Genomic DNA, 18,860 nt, shown 5'->3' with positions numbered 1-18,860 from the left:
ATTGGGGAACTTCCTGAGCATGGAACTTTTTAGGCAAGGTTACGCCACATACTGTACTTTTCGGTAGACTGGAAGTGCCCGAGCTAGGGTCAGGGTTAGGTTTTCCTCAAGAGCTAGACATTTTCTGATGCATTGGCTGTGTTTTAGGATGGATGTGAAATGCAGGAAAAGTGTTGTCTTGTTGTTTCCTTGAAAACGAAAGTTGGCCCAATTTTGCCGTTTTTGATAAGCCGCGCGCCTGTCAAAAATGGTCAAAAATCAAAAGTTTGAAACTTTCATTCTGTATGCTCTAATCTCTTGTTTTTCGCATTGGAACCAAGAATGAAATGGCAAATTTAGCTAAACTTCAGTGGTAATTGTCAAAATGGCACATGTAAATGGCACAAAACGTGAGCATTTTATAAGCCATTTCAGCAACAGATTCCAAAAGAAAGACAAACTGGACATTTTCAGAAAGATTCACTGCAGATCATTTTAAAATGCTTCAAACTGTGACTTGTAATGTTTCTCACTTATTTGGATGCATTGGGGAACTTCCTGAGCATGGAACTTTTTAGGCAAGGTTACGCCACATACTGTACTTTTCGGTAGACTGGAAGTGCCCGAGCTAGGGTTAGGGTTAGGTTTTCCTCAAGAGCTAGACATTTTCTGATGCATTGGCTGTGTTTTAGGATGGATGTGAAATGCAGGAAAAGTGTTGTCTTGTTGTTTCCTTGAAAACGAAATTTGGCCCAATTTTGCCGTTTTTGATAAGCCGCGCGCCTGTCAAAAATGGTCAAAAATCAAAAGTTTGAAACTTTCATTCTGTATGCTCTAATCTCTTGTTTTTCGCATTGGAACCAAGAATGAAATGGCAAATTTAGCTAAACTTCAGTGGTAATTGTCAAAATGGCACATGTAAATGGCACAAAACGTGAGCATTTTATAAGCCATTTCAGCATCAGATTCCAAAAGAAAGACAAACTGGAAATTTTCAGAAAGATTCACTGCAGATAATTTTAAAATGCTTCAAACTGTGACTTGCAATGTTTCTGACTTATTTGGATGCATTGGGGAACTTCCTGAGCATGGAACTTTTTAGGCAAGGTTACGCCACATACTGTACTTTTCGGTAGACTGGAAGTGCCCGAGCTAGGGTTAGGGTTAGGTTTTCCTCAAGAGCTAGACATTTTCTGATGCATTGGCTGTGTTTTAGGATGGATGTGAAATGCAGGAAAAGTGTTGTCTTGTTGTTTCCTTGAAAACGAAATTTGGCCCAATTTTGCCGTTTTTGATAAGCCGCGCGCCTGTCAAAAATGGTCAAAAATCAAAAGTTTGAAACTTTCATTCTGTATGCTCTAATCTCTTGTTTTTCGCATTGGAACCAAGAATGAAATGGCAAATTTAGCTAAACTTCAGTGGTAATTGTCAAAATGGCACATGTAAATGGCACAAAACGTGAGCATTTTATAAGCCATTTCAGCATCAGATTCCAAAAGAAAGACAAACTGGAAATTTTAAGAAAGATTCACTGCAGATCATTTTAAAATGCTTCAAACTGTGACTTGCAATGTTTCTGACTTATTTGGATGCATTGGGGGAACTTCCTGAGCATGGAACTTTTTAGGCAAGGTTACGCCACATACTGTACTTTTCGGTAGACTGGAAGTGCCCGAGCTAGGGTTAGGGTTAGGTTTTCCTCAAGAGCTAGACATTTTCTGATGCATTGGCTGTGTTTTAGGATGGATGTGAAATGCAGGAAAAGTGTTGTCTTGTTGTTTCCTTGAAAACGAAATTTGGCCCAATTTTGCCGTTTTTGATAAGCCGCGCGCCTGTCAAAAATGGTCAAAAATCAAAAGTTTGAAACTTTCATTCTGTATGCTCTAATCTCTTGTTTTTCGCATTGGAACCAAGAATGAAATGGCAAATTTAGCTAAACTTCAGTGGTAATTGTCAAAATGGCACATGTAAATGGCACAAAACGTGAGCATTTTATAAGCCATTTCAGCAACAGATTCCAAAAGAAAGACAAACTGGACATTTTCAGAAAGATTCACTGCAGATCATTTTAAAATGCTTCAAACTGTGACTTGTAATGTTTCTCACTTATTTGGATGCATTGGGGAACTTCCTGAGCATGGAACTTTTTAGGCAAGGTTACGCCACATACTGTACTTTTCGGTAGACTGGAAGTGCCCGAGCTAGGGTTAGGGTTAGGTTTTCCTCAAGAGCTAGACATTTTCTGATGCATTGGCTGTGTTTTAGGATGGATGTGAAATGCAGGAAAAGTGTTGTCTTGTTGTTTCCTTGAAAACGAAATTTGGCCCAATTTTGCCGTTTTTGATAAGCCGCGTGCCTGTCAAAAATGGTCAAAAATCAAAAGTTTGAAACTTTCATTCTGTATGCTCTAATCTCTTGTTTTTCGCATTGGAACCAAGAATGAAATGGCAAATTTAGCTAAACTTCAGTGGTAATTGTCAAAATGGCACATGTAAATGGCACAAAACGTGAGCATTTTATAAGCCATTTCAGCAACAGATTCCAAAAGAAAGACAAACTGGACATTTTCAGAAAGATTCACTGCAGATCATTTTAAAATGCTTCAAACTGTGACTTGTAATGTTTCTCACTTATTTGGATGCATTGGGGAACTTCCTGAGCATGGAACTTTTTAGGCAAGGTTACGCCACATACTGTACTTTTCGGTAGACTGGAAGTGCCCGAGCTAGGGTTAGGGTTAGGTTTTCCTCAAGAGCTAGACATTTTCTGATGCATTGGCTGTGTTTTAGGATGGATGTGAAATGCAGGAAAAGTGTTGTCTTGTTGTTTCCTTGAAAACGAAATTTGGCCCAATTTTGCCGTTTTTGATAAGCCGCGCGCCTGTCAAAAATGGTCAAAAATCAAAAGTTTGAAACTTTCATTCTGTATGCTCTAATCTCTTGTTTTTCGCATTGGAACCAAGAATGAAATGGCAAATTTAGCTAAACTTCAGTGGTAATTGTCAAAATGGCACATGTAAATGGCACAAAACGTGAGCATTTTATAAGCCATTTCAGCATCAGATTCCAAAAGAAAGACAAACTGGACATTTTCAGAAAGATTCACTGCAGATCATTTTAAAATGCTTCAAACTGTGACTTGCAATGTTTCTGACTTATTTGGATGCATTGGGGAACTTCCTGAGCATGGAACTTTTTAGGCAAGGTTACGCCACATACTGTACTTTTCGGTAGACTAGAAGTGCCCGAGCTAGGGTTAGGGTTAGGTTTTCCTCAAGAGCTAGACATTTTCTGATGCATTGGCTGTGTTTTAGGATGTATGTGAAATGCAGGAAAAGTGTTGTCTTGTTGTTTCCTTGAAAACGAAATTTGGCCCAATTTTGCCGTTTTTGATAAGCCGCGCGCCTGTCAAAAATGGTCAAAAATCAAAAGTTTGAAACTTTCATTCTGTATGCTCTAATCTCTTGTTTTTCGCATTGGAACCAAGAATGAAATGGCAAATTTAGCTAAACTTCAGTGGTAATTGTCAAAATGGCACCTGTAAATGGCACAAAACGTGAGCATTTTATAAGCCATTTCAGCATCAGATTCCAAAAGAAAGACAAACTGGAAATTTTCAGAAAGATTCACTGCAGATCATTTTAAAATGCTTCAAACTGTGACTTGCAATGTTTCTGACTTATTTGGATGCATTGGGGGAACTTCCTGAGCATGGAACTTTTTAGGCAAGGTTACGCCACATACTGTACTTTTCGGTAGACTGGAAGTGCCCGAGCTAGGGTTAGGGTTAGGTTTTCCTCAAGAGCTAGACATTTTCTGATGCATTGGCTGTGTTTTAGGATGGATGTGAAATGCAGGAAAAGTGTTGTCTTGTTGTTTCCTTGAAAACGAAATTTGGCCCAATTTTGCCGTTTTTGATAAGCCGCGCGCCTGTCAAAAATGGTCAAAAATCAAAAGTTTGAAACTTTCATTCTGTATGCTCTAATCTCTTGTTTTTCGCATTGGAACCAAGAATGAAATGGCAAATTTAGCTAAACTTCAGTGGTAATTGTCAAAATGGCACATGTAAATGGCACAAAACGTGAGCATTTTATAAGCCATTTCAGCAACAGATTCCAAAAGAAAGACAAACTGGACATTTTCAGAAAGATTCACTGCAGATCATTTTAAAATGCTTCAAACTGTGACTTGTAATGTTTCTCACTTATTTGGATGCATTGGGGAACTTCCTGAGCATGGAACTTTTTAGGCAAGGTTACGCCACATACTGTACTTTTCGGTAGACTGGAAGTGCCCGAGCTAGGGTTAGGGTTAGGTTTTCCTCAAGAGCTAGACATTTTCTGATGCATTGGCTGTGTTTTAGGATGGATGTGAAATGCAGGAAAAGTGTTGTCTTGTTGTTTCCTTGAAAACGAAATTTGGCCCAATTTTGCCGTTTTTGATAAGCCGCGCGCCTGTCAAAAATGGTCAAAAATCAAAAGTTTGAAACTTTCATTCTGTATGCTCTAATCTCTTGTTTTTCGCATTGGAACCAAGAATGAAATGGCAAATTTAGCTAAACTTCAGTGGTAATTGTCAAAATGGCACATGTAAATGGCACAAAACGTGAGCATTTTATAAGCCATTTCAGCATCAGATTCCAAAAGAAAGACAAACTGGAAATTTTCAGAAAGATTCACTGCAGATCATTTTAAAATGCTTCAAACTGTGACTTGCAATGTTTCTGACTTATTTGGATGCATTGGGGAACTTCCTGAGCATGGAACTTTTTAGGCAAGGTTACGCCACATACTGTACTTTTCGGTAGACTAGAAGTGCCCGAGCTAGGGTTAGGGTTAGGTTTTCCTCAAGAGCTAGACATTTTCTGATGCATTGGCTGTGTTTTAGGATGTATGTGAAATGCAGGAAAAGTGTTGTCTTGTTGTTTCCTTGAAAACGAAATTTGGCCCAATTTTGCCGTTTTTGATAAGCCGCGCGCCTGTCAAAAATGGTCAAAAATCAAAAGTTTGAAACTTTCATTCTGTATGCTCTAATCTCTTGTTTTTCGCATTGGAACCAAGAATGAAATGGCAAATTTAGCTAAACTTCAGTGGTAATTGTCAAAATGGCACCTGTAAATGGCACAAAACGTGAGCATTTTATAAGCCATTTCAGCATCAGATTCCAAAAGAAAGACAAACTGGAAATTTTAAGAAAGATTCACTGCAGATCATTTTAAAATGCTTCAAACTGTGACTTGCAATGTTTCTGACTTATTTGGATGCATTGGGGGAACTTCCTGAGCATGGATCTTTTTAGGCAAGGTTACGCCACATACTGTACTTTTCGGTAGACTGGAAGTGCCCGAGCTAGGGTTAGGGTTAGGTTTTCCTCAAGAGCTAGACATTTTCTGATGCATTGGCTGTGTTTTAGGATGTATGTGAAATGCAGGAAAAGTGTTGTCTTGTTGTTTCCTTGAAAACGAAATTTGGCCCAATTTTGCCGTTTTTGATAAGCCGCGCGCCTGTCAAAAATGGTCAAAAATCAAAAGTTTGAAACTTTCATTCTGTATGCTCTAATCTCTTGTTTTTCGCATTGGAACCAAGAATGAAATGGCAAATTTAGCTAAACTTCAGTGGTAATTGTCAAAATGGCACATGTAAATGGCACAAAACGTGAGCATTTTATAAGCCATTTCAGCATCAGATTCCAAAAGAAAGACAAACTGGAAATTTTAAGAAAGATTCACTGCAGATCATTTTAAAATGCTTCAAACTGTGACTTGCAATGTTTCTGACTTATTTGGATGCATTGGGGGAACTTCCTGAGCATGGAACTTTTTAGGCAAGGTTACGCCACATACTGTACTTTTCGGTAGACTGGAAGTGCCCGAGCTAGGGTTAGGGTTAGGTTTTCCTCAAGAGCTAGACATTTTCTGATGCATTGGCTGTGTTTTAGGATGGATGTGAAATGCAGGAAAAGTGTTGTCTTGTTGTTTCCTTGTAAACGAAATTTGGCCCAATTTTGCCGTTTTTGATAAGCCGCGTGCCTGTCAAAAATGGTCAAAAATCAAAAGTTTGAAACTTTCATTCTGTATGCTCTAATCTCTTGTTTTTCGCATTGGAACCAAGAATGAAATGGCAAATTTAGCTAAACTTCAGTGGTAATTGTCAAAATGGCACATGTAAATGGCACAAAACGTGAGCATTTTATAAGCCATTTCAGCAACAGATTCCAAAAGAAAGACAAACTGGACATTTTCAGAAAGATTCACTGCAGATCATTTTAAAATGCTTCAAACTGTGACTTGTAATGTTTCTCACTTATTTGGATGCATTGGGGAACTTCCTGAGCATGGAACTTTTTAGGCAAGGTTACGCCACATACTGTACTTTTCGGTAGACTGGAAGTGCCCGAGCTAGGGTTAGGGTTAGGTTTTCCTCAAGAGCTAGACATTTTCTGATGCATTGGCTGTGTTTTAGGATGGATGTGAAATGCAGGAAAAGTGTTGTCTTGTTGTTTCCTTGAAAACGAAATTTGGCCCAATTTTGCCGTTTTTGATAAGCCGCGCGCCTGTCAAAAATGGTCAAAAATCAAAAGTTTGAAACTTTCATTCTGTATGCTCTAATCTCTTGTTTTTCGCATTGGAACCAAGAATGAAATGGCAAATTTAGCTAAACTTCAGTGGTAATTGTCAAAATGGCACATGTAAATGGCACAAAACGTGAGCATTTTATAAGCCATTTCAGCATCAGATTCCAAAAGAAAGACAAACTGGACATTTTCAGAAAGATTCACTGCAGATCATTTTAAAATGCTTCAAACTGTGACTTGCAATGTTTCTGACTTATTTGGATGCATTGGGGAACTTCCTGAGCATGGAACTTTTTAGGCAAGGTTACGCCACATACTGTACTTTTCGGTAGACTAGAAGTGCCCGAGCTAGGGTTAGGGTTAGGTTTTCCTCAAGAGCTAGACATTTTCTGATGCATTGGCTGTGTTTTAGGATGTATGTGAAATGCAGGAAAAGTGTTGTCTTGTTGTTTCCTTGAAAACGAAATTTGGCCCAATTTTGCCGTTTTTGATAAGCCGCGCGCCTGTCAAAAATGGTCAAAAATCAAAAGTTTGAAACTTTCATTCTGTATGCTCTAATCTCTTGTTTTTCGCATTGGAACCAAGAATGAAATGGCAAATTTAGCTAAACTTCAGTGGTAATTGTCAAAATGGCACCTGTAAATGGCACAAAACGTGAGCATTTTATAAGCCATTTCAGCATCAGATTCCAAAAGAAAGACAAACTGGAAATTTTCAGAAAGATTCACTGCAGATCATTTTAAAATGCTTCAAACTGTGACTTGCAATGTTTCTGACTTATTTGGATGCATTGGGGGAACTTCCTGAGCATGGAACTTTTTAGGCAAGGTTACGCCACATACTGTACTTTTCGGTAGACTGGAAGTGCCCGAGCTAGGGTTAGGGTTAGGTTTTCCTCAAGAGCTAGACATTTTCTGATGCATTGGCTGTGTTTTAGGATGGATGTGAAATGCAGGAAAAGTGTTGTCTTGTTGTTTCCTTGAAAACGAAAGTTGGCCCAATTTTGCCGTTTTTGATAAGCCGCGCGCCTGTCAAAAATGGTCAAAAATCAAAAGTTTGAAACTTTCATTCTGTATGCTCTAATCTCTTGTTTTTCGCATTGGAACCAAGAATGAAATGGCAAATTTAGCTAAACTTCAGTGGTAATTGTCAAAATGGCACATGTAAATGGCACAAAACGTGAGCATTTTATAAGCCATTTCAGCAACAGATTCCAAAAGAAAGACAAACTGGACATTTTCAGAAAGATTCACTGCAGATCATTTTAAAATGCTTCAAACTGTGACTTGTAATGTTTCTCACTTATTTGGATGCATTGGGGAACTTCCTGAGCATGGAACTTTTTAGGCAAGGTTACGCCACATACTGTACTTTTCGGTAGACTGGAAGTGCCCGAGCTAGGGTTAGGGTTAGGTTTTCCTCAAGAGCTAGACATTTTCTGATGCATTGGCTGTGTTTTAGGATGGATGTGAAATGCAGGAAAAGTGTTGTCTTGTTGTTTCCTTGAAAACGAAATTTGGCCCAATTTTGCCGTTTTTGATAAGCCGCGCGCCTGTCAAAAATGGTCAAAAATCAAAAGTTTGAAACTTTCATTCTGTATGCTCTAATCTCTTGTTTTTCGCATTGGAACCAAGAATGAAATGGCAAATTTAGCTAAACTTCAGTGGTAATTGTCAAAATGGCACATGTAAATGGCACAAAACGTGAGCATTTTATAAGCCATTTCAGCATCAGATTCCAAAAGAAAGACAAACTGGAAATTTTCAGAAAGATTCACTGCAGATCATTTTAAAATGCTTCAAACTGTGACTTGCAATGTTTCTGACTTATTTGGATGCATTGGGGAACTTCCTGAGCATGGAACTTTTTAGGCAAGCTTACGCCACATACTGTACTTTTCGGTAGACTAGAAGTGCCCGAGCTAGGGTTAGGGTTAGGTTTTCCTCAAGAGCTAGACATTTTCTGATGCATTGGCTGTGTTTTAGGATGTATGTGAAATGCAGGAAAAGTGTTGTCTTGTTGTTTCCTTGAAAACGAAATTTGGCCCAATTTTGCCGTTTTTGATAAGCCGCGCGCCTGTCAAAAATGGTCAAAAATCAAAAGTTTGAAACTTTCATTCTGTATGCTCTAATCTCTTGTTTTTCGCATTGGAACCAAGAATGAAATGGCAAATTTAGCTAAACTTCAGTGGTAATTGTCAAAATGGCACCTGTAAATGGCACAAAACGTGAGCATTTTATAAGCCATTTCAGCATCAGATTCCAAAAGAAAGACAAACTGGAAATTTTAAGAAAGATTCACTGCAGATCATTTTAAAATGCTTCAAACTGTGACTTGCAATGTTTCTGACTTATTTGGATGCATTGGGGGAACTTCCTGAGCATGGATCTTTTTAGGCAAGGTTACGCCACATACTGTACTTTTCGGTAGACTGGAAGTGCCCGAGCTAGGGTTAGGGTTAGGTTTTCCTCAAGAGCTAGACATTTTCTGATGCATTGGCTGTGTTTTAGGATGTATGTGAAATGCAGGAAAAGTGTTGTCTTGTTGTTTCCTTGAAAACGAAATTTGGCCCAATTTTGCCGTTTTTGATAAGCCGCGCGCCTGTCAAAAATGGTCAAAAATCAAAAGTTTGAAACTTTCATTCTGTATGCTCTAATCTCTTGTTTTTCGCATTGGAACCAAGAATGAAATGGCAAATTTAGCTAAACTTCAGTGGTAATTGTCAAAATGGCACATGTAAATGGCACAAAACGTGAGCATTTTATAAGCCATTTCAGCAACAGATTCCAAAAGAAAGACAAACTGGACATTTTCAGAAAGATTCACTGCAGATCATTTTAAAATGCTTCAAACTGTGACTTGTAATGTTTCTCACTTATTTGGATGCATTGGGGAACTTCCTGAGCATGGAACTTTTTAGGCAAGGTTACGCCACATACTGTACTTTTCGGTAGACTGGAAGTGCCCGAGCTAGGGTTAGGGTTAGGTTTTCCTCAAGAGCTAGACATTTTCTGATGCATTGGCTGTGTTTTAGGATGGATGTGAAATGCAGGAAAAGTGTTGTCTTGTTGTTTCCTTGAAAACGAAATTTGGCCCAATTTTGCCGTTTTTGATAAGCCGCGCGCCTGTCAAAAATGGTCAAAAATCAAAAGTTTGAAACTTTCATTCTGTATGCTCTAATCTCTTGTTTTTCGCATTGGAACCAAGAATGAAATGGCAAATTTAGCTAAACTTCAGTGGTAATTGTCAAAATGGCACATGTAAATGGCACAAAACGTGAGCATTTTATAAGCCATTTCAGCATCAGATTCCAAAAGAAAGACAAACTGGAAATTTTCAGAAAGATTCACTGCAGATCATTTTAAAATGCTTCAAACTGTGACTTGCAATGTTTCTGACTTATTTGGATGCATTGGGGAACTTCCTGAGCATGGAACTTTTTAGGCAAGGTTACGCCACATACTGTACTTTTCGGTAGACTAGAAGTGCCCGAGCTAGGGTTAGGGTTAGGTTTTCCTCAAGAGCTAGACATTTTCTGATGCATTGGCTGTGTTTTAGGATGTATGTGAAATGCAGGAAAAGTGTTGTCTTGTTGTTTCCTTGAAAACGAAATTTGGCCCAATTTTGCCGTTTTTGATAAGCCGCGCGCCTGTCAAAAATGGTCAAAAATCAAAAGTTTGAAACTTTCATTCTGTATGCTCTAATCTCTTGTTTTTCGCATTGGAACCAAGAATGAAATGGCAAATTTAGCTAAACTTCAGTGGTAATTGTCACAATGGCACCTGTAAATGGCACAAAACGTGAGCATTTTATAAGCCATTCAGCAACAGATTCCAAAAGAAAGACAAACTGGAAATTTTCAGAAAGATTCACTGCAGATCATTTTAAAATGCTTCAAACTGTGACTTGCAATGTTTCTCACTTATTTGGATGCATTGGGGAACTTCCTGAGCATGGAACTTTTTAGGCAAGGTTACGCCACATACTGTACTTTTCGGTAGACTGGAAGTGCCCGAGCTAGGGTTAGGGTTAGGTTTTCCTCAAGAGCTAGACATTTTCTGATGCATTGGCTGTGTTTTAGGATGGATGTGAAATGCAGGAAAAGTGTTGTCTTGTTGTTTCCTTGAAAACGAAATTTGGCCCAATTTTGCCGTTTTTAATAAGCCGCGCGCCTGTCAAAAATGGTCAAAAATCAAAAGTTTGAAACTTTCATTCTGTATGCTCTAATCTCTTGTTTTTCGCATTGGAACCAAGAATGAAATGGCAAATTTAGCTAAACTTCAGTGGTAATTGTCAAAATGGCACATGTAAATGGCACAAAACGTGAGCATTTTATAAGCCATTTCAGCATCAGATTCCAAAAGAAAGACAAACTGGAAATTTTCAGAAAGATTCACTGCAGATCATTTTAAAATGCTTCAAACTGTGACTTGCAATGTTTCTGACTTATTTGGATGCATTGGGGGAACTTCCTGAGCATGGAACTTTTTAGGCAAGGTTACGCCACATACTGTACTTTTCGGTAGACTGGAAGTGCCCGAGCTAGGGTTAGGGTTAGGTTTTCCTCAAGACCTAGACATTTTCTGATGCATTGGCTGTGTTTTAGGATGTATATGAAATGCAGGAAAAGTGTTGTCTTGTTGTTTCCTTGAAAACGAAATTTGGCTCAATTTTGCCGTTTTTGATAAGACGCGCGCCTGTCAAAAATGGTCAAAAATCAAAAGTTTGAAACTTTCATTCTGTATGCTCTAATCTCTTGATTTTCGCATTGGAACCAAGAATGAAATGGCAAATTTAGCTAAACTTCAGTGGTAATTGTCAAAATGGCACCTGTAAATGGCACAAAACGTGAGCATTTTATAAGCCATTCAGGATCAGATTCCAAAAGAAAGACAAACTGGAAATTTTCAGAAAGATTCACTGCAGATCATTTTAAAATGCTTCAAACTGTGACTTGCAATGTTTCTGACTTCTTTGGATGCATTGGGGGAACTTCCTGATCATGGAACTTTTTAGGCAAGGTTACGCCACGTACTGTACTTTTCGGTAGACTGGAAGTGCCCGAGCTAAGGTTAGGGTTAGGTTTTCCTCAAGAGCTAGACATTTTCTGATGCATTGGCTGTATTTTAGGATGTATGTGAAATGCAGGAAAAGTGTTGTCTTCTTGATTCCTTGAAAACGAAATTTGGCCCAATTTTGCCGTTTTTGATAAGCCGCGCGCCTGTCAAAAATGGTCAAAAATCAAAAGTTTGAAACTTTCATTCTGTATGCTCTAATCTCTTGTTTTTCGCATTGGAACCAAGAATGAAATGGCAAATTTAGCTAAACTTCAGTGGTAATTGTCAAAATGGCACCTGTAAATGGCACAAAACGTGAGCATTTTATAAGCCATTTCAGCATCAGATTCCAAAAGAAAGACAAACTGGAAATTTTCAGAAAGATTCCCTGCAGATCATTTTAAAATGCTTCAAACTGTGACTTGCAATGTTTCTGACTTATTTGGATGCATTGGGGGAACTTCCTGAGCATGGAACTTTTTAGGCAAGGTTACGCCACATACTGTACTTTTCGGTAGACTGGAAGTGCCCGAGCTAGGGTTAGGGTTAGGTTTTCCTCAAGACCTAGACATTTTCTGATGCATTGGCTGTGTTTTAGGATGTATGTGAAATGCAGGAAAAGTGTTGTCTTGTTGTTTCCTTGAAAACGAAATTTGGCCCAATTTTACCGTTTTTGATAAGCCGCGCACCTCGAAAAAATGGTCAAAAATCAAAAGTTTGAAACTTTCATTCTGTATGCTCTAATATCTTGATTTTCGCATTGGAACCAAGAATGAAATGGCAAATTTAGCTAAACTTCAGTGGTAATTGTCAAAATGGCACCTGTAACTGGCACAAAACGTGAGCATTTTATAAGCCATTTCAGCAACAGATTCCAAAAGAAAGACAAACTGGAAATTTTCAGAAAGATTCACTGCAGATCATTTTAAAATGCTTCAAACTGTGACTTGCAATGTTTCTGACTTATTTGGATGCATTGGGGGAACTTCCTGAGCATGGAACTTTTTAGGCAAGGTTACGCCACATACTGTACTGTACGGCAGTATGGAAGTGCCCGAGCTAGGGTTAGGGTTAGGTTTTCCTCAAGAGCTAGACATTTTCTGATGCATTGGCTGTGTTTTAGGATGGATGTGAAATGCAGGAAAAGTGTTGTCTTGTTGTTTCCTTGAAAACGAAATTTGGCCCAATTTTGCCGTTTTTGATAAGCCGCGCGCCTGTCAAAAATGGTCAAAAATCAAAAGTTTGAAACTTTCATTCTGTATGCTCTAATCTCTTGTTTTTCGCATTGGAACCAAGAATGAAATGGCAAATTTAGCTAAACTTCAGTGGTAATTGTCAAAATGGCACATGTAAATGGCACAAAACGTGAGCATTTTATAAGCCATTTCAGCAACAGATTCCAAAAGAAAGACAAACTGGACATTTTCAGAAAGATTCACTGCAGATCATTTTAAAATGCTTCAAACTGTGACTTGTAATGTTTCTCACTTATTTGGATGCATTGGGGAACTTCCTGAGCATGGAACTTTTTAGGCAAGGTTACGCCACATACTGTACTTTTCGGTAGACTGGAAGTGCCCGAGCTAGGGTTAGGGTTAGGTTTTCCTCAAGAGCTAGACATTTTCTGATGCATTGGCTTTGTTTTAGTATGGATGTGAAATGCAGGAAAAGTGTTGTCTTGTTGTTTCCTTGAAAACGAAATTTGGCCCAATTTTGCCGTTTTTGATAAGCCGCGCGCCTGTCAAAAATGGTCAAAAATCAAAAGTTTGAAACTTTCATTCTGTATGCTCTAATCTCTTGTTTTTCGCATTGGAACCAAGAATGAAATGGCAAATTTAGCTAAACTTCAGTGGTAATTGTCAAAATGGCACATGTAAATGGCACAAAACGTGAGCATTTTATAAGCCATTTCAGCAACAGATTCCAAAAGAAAGACAAACTGGACATTTTCAGAAAGATTCACTGCAGATCATTTTAAAATGCTTCAAACTGTGACTTGTAATGTTTCTCACTTATTTGGATGCATTGGGGAACTTCCTGAGCATGGAACTTTTTAGGCAAGGTTACGCCACATACTGTACTTTTCGGTAGACTGGAAGTGCCCGAGCTAGGGTTAGGGTTAGGTTTTCCTCAAGAGCTAGACATTTTCTGATGCATTGGCTGTGTTTTAGGATGGATGTGAAATGCAGGAAAAGTGTTGTCTTGTTGTTTCCTTGAAAACGAAATTTGGCCCAATTTTGCCGTTTTTGATAAGCCGCGCGCCTGTCAAAAATGGTCAAAAATCAAAAGTTTGAAACTTTCATTCTGTATGCTCTAATCTCTTGTTTTTCGCATTGGAACCAAGAATGAAATGGCAAATTTAGCTAAACTTCAGTGGTAATTGTCAAAATGGCACATGTAAATGGCACAAAACGTGAGCATTTTATAAGCCATTTCAGCATCAGATTCCAAAAGAAAGACAAACTGGAAATTTTCAGAAAGATTCACTGCAGATCATTTTAAAATGCTTCAAACTGTGACTTGCAATGTTTCTGACTTATTTGGATGCATTGGGGAACTTCCTGAGCATGGAACTTTTTAGGCAAGGTTACGCCACATACTGTACTTTTCGGTAGACTAGAAGTGCCCGAGCTAGGGTTAGGGTTAGGTTTTCCTCAAGAGCTAGACATTTTCTGATGCATTGGCTGTGTTTTAGGATGTATGTGAAATGCAGGAAAAGTGTTGTCTTGTTGTTTCCTTGAAAATGAAATTTGGCCCAATTTTGCCGTTTTTGATAAGCCGCGCGCCTGTCAAAAATGGTCAAAAATCAAAAGTTTGAAACTTTCATTCTGTATGCTCTAATCTCTTGTTTTTCGCATTGGAACCAAGAATGAAATGGCAAATTTAGCTAAACTTCAGTGGTAATTGTCAAAATGGCACCTGTAAATGGCACAAAACGTGAGCATTTTATAAGCCATTTCAGCATCAGATTCCAAAAGAAAGACAAACTGGAAATTTTCAGAAAGATTCACTGCAGATCATTTTAAAATGCTTCAAACTGTGACTTGCAATGTTTCTGACTTATTTGGATGCATTGGGGGAACTTCCTGAGCATGGATCTTTTTAGGCAAGGTTACGCCACATACTGTACTTTTCGGTAGACTGGAAGTGCCCGAGCTAGGGTTAGGGTTAGGTTTTCCTCAAGAGCTAGACATTTTCTGATGCATTGGCTGTGTTTTAGGATGGATGTGAAATGCAGGAAAAGTGTTGTCTTGTTGTTTCCTTGAAAACGAAATTTGGCCCAATTTTGCCGTTTTTGATAAGCCGCGCGCCTGTCAAAAATGGTCAAAAATCAAAAGTTTGAAACTTTCATTCTGTATGCTCTAATCTCTTGTTTTTCGCATTGGAACCAAGAATGAAATGGCAAATTTAGCTAAACTTCAGTGGTAATTGTCAAAATGGCACATGTAAATGGCACAAAACGTGAGCATTTTATAAGCCATTTCAGCAACAGATTCCAAAAGAAAGACAAACTGGACATTTTCAGAAAGATTCACTGCAGATCATTTTAAAATGCTTCAAACTGTGACTTGTAATGTTTCTCACTTATTTGGATGCATTGGGGAACTTCCTGAGCATGGAACTTTTTAGGCAAGGTTACGCCACATACTGTACTTTTCGGTAGACTGGAAGTGCCCGAGCTAGGGTTAGGGTTAGGTTTTCCTCAAGAGCTAGACATTTTCTGATGCATTGGCTGTGTTTTAGGATGGATGTGAAATGCAGGAAAAGTGTTGTCTTGTTGTTTCCTTGAAAACGAAATTTGGCCCAATTTTGCCGTTTTTGATAAGCCGCGCGCCTGTCAAAAATGGTCAAAAATCAAAAGTTTGAAACTTTCATTCTGTATGCTCTAATCTCTTGTTTTTCGCATTGGAACCAAGAATGAAATGGCAAATTTAGCTAAACTTCAGTGGTAATTGTCAAAATGGCACATGTAAATGGCACAAAACGTGAGCATTTTATAAGCCATTTCAGCATCAGATTCCAAAAGAAAGACAAACTGGAAATTTTCAGAAAGATTCACTGCAGATCATTTTAAAATGCTTCAAACTGTGACTTGCAATGTTTCTGACTTATTTGGATGCATTGGGGAACTTCCTGAGCATGGAACTTTTTAGGCAAGGTTACGCCACATACTGTACTTTTCGGTAGACTAGAAGTGCCCGAGCTAGGGTTAGGGTTAGGTTTTCCTCAAGAGCTAGACATTTTCTGATGCATTGGCTGTGTTTTAGGATGTATGTGAAATGCAGGAAAAGTGTTGTCTTGTTGTTTCCTTGAAAACGAAATTTGGCCCAATTTTGCCGTTTTTGATAAGCCGCGCGCCTGTCAAAAATGGTCAAAAATCAAAAGTTTGAAACTTTCATTCTGTATGCTCTAATATCTTGATTTTCGCATTGGAACCAAGAATGAAATGGCAAATTTAGCTAAACTTCAGTGGTAGTTGTCAAAATGGCACCTGTAACTGGCACAAAACGTGAGCATTTTATAAGCCATTTCAGCAACAGATTCCAAAAGAAAGACAAACTGGAAATTTTCAGAAAGATTCACTGCAGATCATTTTAAAATGCTTCAAACTGTGACTTGCAATGTTTCTGACTTATTTGGATGCATTGGGGGAACTTCCTGAGCATGGAACTTTTTAGGCAAGGTTACGCCACATACTGTACTGTACGGCAGTATGGAAGTGCCCGAGCTAGGGTTAGGGTTAGGTTTTCCTCAAGAGCTAGACATTTTCTGATGCATTGGCTGTGTTTTAGGATGGATGTGAAATGCAGGAAAAGTGTTGTCTTGTTGTTTCCTTGAAAACGAAATTTGGCCCAATTTTGCCGTTTTTGATAAGCCGCGCGCCTGTCAAAAATGGTCAAAAATCAAAAGTTTGAAACTTTCATTCTGTATGCTCTAATCTCTTGTTTTTCGCATTGGAACCAAGAATGAAATGGCAAATTTAGCTAAACTTCAGTGGTAATTGTCAAAATGGCACCTGTAAATGGCACAAAACGTGAGCATTTTATAAGCCATTTCAGCAACAGATTCCAAAAGAAAGACAAACTGGAAATTTTCAGAAAGATTCACTGCAGATCATTTTAAAATGCTTCAAACTGTGACTTGCAATGTTTCTCACTTATTTGGATGCATTGGGGAACTTCCTGAGCATGGAACTTTTTAGGCAAGGTTACGCCACATACTGTACTTTTCGGTAGACTGGAAGTGCCCGAGCTAGGGTTAGGGTTAGGTTTTCCTCAAGAGCTAGACATTTTCTGATGCATTGGCTGTGTTTTAGGATGGATGTGAAATGCAGGAAAAGTGTTGTCTTGTTGTTTCCTTGAAAACGAAATTTGGCCCAATTTTGCCGTTTTTGATAAGCCGCGCGCCTGTCAAAAATGGTCAAAAATCAAAAGTTTGAAACTTTCATTCTGTATGCTCTAATCTCTTGTTTTTCGCATTGGAACCAAGAATGAAATGGCAAATTTAGCTAAACTTCAGTGGTAATTGTCAAAATGGCACATGTAAATGGCACAAAACGTGAGCATTTTATAAGCCATTTCAGCATCAGATTCCAAAAGAAAGACAAACTGGAAATTTTCAGAAAGATTCACTGCAGATCATTTTAAAATGCTTCAAACTGTGACTTGCAATGTTTCTGACTTATTTGGATGCATTGGGGAACTTCCTGAGCATGGAACTTTTTAGGCAAGGTTACGCCACATACTGTACTTTTCGGTAGACTAGAAGTGCCCGAGCTAGGGTTAGGGTTAGGTTTTCCTCAAGAGCTAGACATTTTCTGATGCATTGGCTGTGTTTTAGGATGTATGTGAAATGCAGGAAAAGTGTTGTCTTGTTGTTTCCTTGAAAACGAAATTTGGCCCAATTTTGCCGTTTTTGATAAGCCGCGCGCCTGTCAAAAATGGTCAAAAATCAAAAGTTTGAAACTTTCATTCTGTATGCTCTAATCTCTTGTTTTTCGCATTGGAACCAAGAATGAAATGGCAAATTTAGCTAAACTTCAGTGGTAATTGTCACAATGGCACCTGTAAATGGCACAAAACGTGAGCATTTTATAAGCCATTCAGCAACAGATTCCAAAAGAAAGACAAACTGGAAATTTTCAGAAAGATTCACTGCAGATCATTTTAAAATGCTTCAAACTGTGACTTGCAATGTTTCTCACTTATTTGGATGCATTGGGGAACTTCCTGAGCATGGAACTTTTTAGGCAAGGTTACGCCACATACTGTACTTTTCGGTAGACTGGAAGTGCCCGAGCTAGGGTTAGGGTTAGGTTTTCCTCAAGAGCTAGACATTTTCTGATGCATTGGCTGTGTTTTAGGATGGATGTGAAATGCAGGAAAAGTGTTGTCTTGTTGTTTCCTTGAAAACGAAATTTGGCCCAATTTTGCCGTTTTTGATAAGCCGCGCGCCTGTCAAAAATGGTCAAAAATCAAAAGTTTGAAACTTTCATTCTGTATGCTCTAATCTCTTGTTTTTCGCATTGGAACCAAGAATGAAATGGCAAATTTAGCTAAACTTCAGTGGTAATTGTCAAAATGGCACATGTAAATGGCACAAAACGTGAGCATTTTATAAGCCATTTCAGCAACAGATTCCAAAAGAAAGACAAACTGGACATTTTCAGAAAGATTCACTGCAGATCATTTTAAAATGCTTCAAACTGTGACTTGTAATGTTTCTCACTTATTTGGATGCATTGGGGAACTTCCTGAGCATGGAACTTTTTAGGCAAGGTTACGCCACATACTGTACTTTTCGGTAGACTGGAAGTGCCCGAGCTAGGGTTAGGGTTAGGTTTTCCTCAAGAGCTAGACATTTTCTGATGCATTGGCTGTGTTTTAGGATGGATGTGAAATGCAGGAAAAGTGTTGTCTTGTTGTTTCCTTGAAAACGAAATTTGGCCCAATTTTGCCGTTTTTGATAAGCCGCGCGCCTGTCAAAAATGGTCAAAAATCAAAAGTTTGAAACTTTCATTCTGTATGCTCTAATCTCTTGTTTTTCGCATTGGAACCAAGAATGAAATGGCAAATTTAGCTAAACTTCAGTGGTAATTGTCAAAATGGCACATGTAAATGGCACAAAACGTGAGCATTTTATAAGCCATTTCAGCATCAGATTCCAAAAGAAAGACAAACTGGAAATTTTCAGAAAGATTCACTGCAGATCATTTTAAAATGCTTCAAACTGTGACTTGCAATGTTTCTGA

This window comes from Atractosteus spatula, chromosome 4, assembly GCF_055471065.1.
Source record: "Atractosteus spatula isolate fAtrSpa1 chromosome 4, fAtrSpa1.hap1, whole genome shotgun sequence".
In the NCBI taxonomy this organism is placed as follows: Eukaryota; Metazoa; Chordata; class Actinopteri; order Semionotiformes; family Lepisosteidae; genus Atractosteus; species Atractosteus spatula.
The sequence above is the reverse complement of the archived record's forward strand: the minus strand, read 5'-3'. Positions refer to the sequence as shown.